Below are 2652 nucleotides of genomic sequence, written 5' to 3' on the forward strand. Positions count from 1 at the left end.
TGTACCTCTGAATGGTCTAAAACCACTTTGGGACTCAAATAGAATGTCAGCCAGGGGAGTGACTCTGTTGAGGAAAATGAGGGCAAGAATCTTCCCACATACAGACAGCAGTGCAATGTCATGGTAATCACTGCAATCTAATCTATCTCCTTTCTTGAATATGGTGATGATTCTAGCATCTCTCAAGTGACTGAGAATCTGTTAATGTTTCCAGATTCTCAGAACAATGGCATGTAGTTGGTGAGAGAGCTTTTGTCTACCATGAATATACATTTCAGCTGGTATTCCACCCAAACCACATGAATCTTAATGGAGTATTGTGGAATGAATGGCTTTGGTAGTATTATTTTCAGCATTAGAATCTTGGTCCAGAAGCTATTAAAAGTGTTCCTTCCACCATGCATTGATGGTAGAGCTGTCCTTCAAAACTGTTGTTCCATCACCAGACTTCAAAGGGATGGCTCCTTGTGTCCTTGGCCCATAGATAGCTTTAGTTGTGCTGAATAAGCTATGCATATTGTGGCTGTGAGCAAATTTTTGGATCTCTTGCTTTGTCCTCCACTACTTATTCTTCTGCTCTCAAATTTTCCTCTGGGCCTTGGTTTTAATGAGGCAATAAGTGTCTTGCTTCTGTTTGAAGTTGATATTCTTCCAAACTTTGAAAGCTTCGCTTTTTCTGTTAATGATTTCCCCTATCATTCTCATGGAACCAATTCTGATGTTTCATTGTGGAGAAACCTAGAGATTCTTTGCATATTTCATGGATGCCTTTCTTGCAGCTCTCCCAGTGATCAGTGGTGTCAAGATCATCAAGGAGGTTGGAGAGTTTTTCACTGAGGCACTTCTGGTGATGATCACTTTTAGCAAGAGTTTTCAAGTACTCAATATTGAACCTCTTTCTTGGATGCTTCTTTTCATGATGGAATACATCAAATGATGATTCATCCAGCAGTCCTTTGTGCTGGTCATAGCTCTGGTGATATGGATGTAGTGATGGTCCCAGACATGCACTATGATAGAGTCAATCAGGTGTTTTGAGTGGGAGCTGATGATGTCTTCCTTTTGTTGCTTTGGCAGGATAAAGAGCTCATGATGATGAGACCCCATTCCAAACACTTGCTCATAAGAAGTGTAGCAGGACACTAGGGTGCCTGCTGCTAGCATGGGTAATAGGGCTTGGCTGCCAATCAGCAGGGCAGCACAGCTGAAGGTTGCTTAGGCAACAGATTGGGTCAGCTGACCGCCAGGGGGCAGGGCCTGGCCTTTATAAACAGAGAAGGCTGAGGCCAGAGTTAGTTCCCCTCTGGCAGCTGGAACAGCAGGAGGCTCTGCTGTAGGGTAGAGCCAAGCAGAGCAGCCCAACTACCCGAGCATTGGCATTATGGTATGTGGTAGAGAGAGCCCTGACTAGGAGAGGGAGAGTAGCCAGGGAGGTGCTTAATGGAGGGTATAGCTAGTTGGCTCATGGCTTGTGTTTGGTTTATGTAGGACCAGCCAGGAGGCTTATCTGTGTTATAGCTGGTAGGCTGATTTTGTGTTGCAGCTGGTGGGCTCAGGGCTTTAAGTTTTTGTTGGGTTTGATGTTATACCAGCGGACTGGGTGAGGCTGTAGGGGTGTAAAGAGGCCTTATGGGAGCCCCCCAGTAGTCTGGGGGTTCCTGGGTGCCCTGTTCGGGCACAGAGCAGTGCCTGGGAGGCATGGCTGCTTGGTGCTGGTGTGGTGTGTGGGGGCTGAGACCCCAGCCTGAGGGTGGTATTCTGCCCAGTTGGGCAAAAGACCTTGAGAAGAGTTAAGGGGCCAGGCACTGCTATGGGCCACCTGAGCCCTGAGCGTGAGAGGTGTGTATTGGGACAGGCCCCAGCGAGGGTGCAGCGTGAGAGATGCGTATTGGGACAGGCCCTAGCGTGAGAAGTGCAGATGTAGGCCCCAGTGAGGGTGCAGCATGATTAGCAGCCCAGAGAAGAGCAGGTATGCGATTAGCAGCCTGGAGAAGGGCGCGTATACCGGAGAGGCCCCAGAGTGGGCAAGTATATATAGACACAAGAACGTCCGGAACACCGGCGAGGCTTGGGTGTGGTATTGGGGGCAGAAGGAGCCATGTGACACCCTAGGGTGGGAGCACCCAGAGATCTGCGTAGGGCAAGAGCACCGGGTCCGAGGAGCCCTGGAAAGGCAGCCTCCCCTTTAAAAAGTTATATAAACAGCAAAGACATGGCGGGCGAGACGAGGGTGCTAGAAGGGCAACTTGGCATGGTAGGGGCGCTAGGGGGATCACGGCCGCTCCTGGGCCCCGCCCCGTGACAAAGTGTTGCGTTGGCCAGGAACAGCTGGCTGTGTGCGGGGAAGAAACCTGTGTCCCTTACGAGGGAAGACCAAGCCCAGGGTCAGAATAGTAAGACAGACATTTGGTGGGAAAGAATTTTTCTGCAGCTAGGTGGCGGTGTGAAGTCAGGATACCCATTGCTGGGAAGTTCCGAGGGAGACTGAGGCCCTAACCCAGGGAAGATGAGGGCAGGCCTAGAAGGTCTCAAAGGGGAATGATGGACGGCCAGAGGCCAGAAGACTTGGTGGGACAGCTGAGATGGGAGGAAATGAAGGAAAAGGTAACCTAGTTAGAGCGGGAGTTGGAAATAGCCAAAGCCCAAAAGGAG

The sequence above is a fragment of the Gavialis gangeticus genome, unplaced genomic scaffold, assembly GCF_001723915.1.
Source record: "Gavialis gangeticus isolate Ggan-Ray unplaced genomic scaffold, GavGan_comp1, whole genome shotgun sequence".
Taxonomy (NCBI): Eukaryota; Metazoa; Chordata; order Crocodylia; family Gavialidae; genus Gavialis; species Gavialis gangeticus.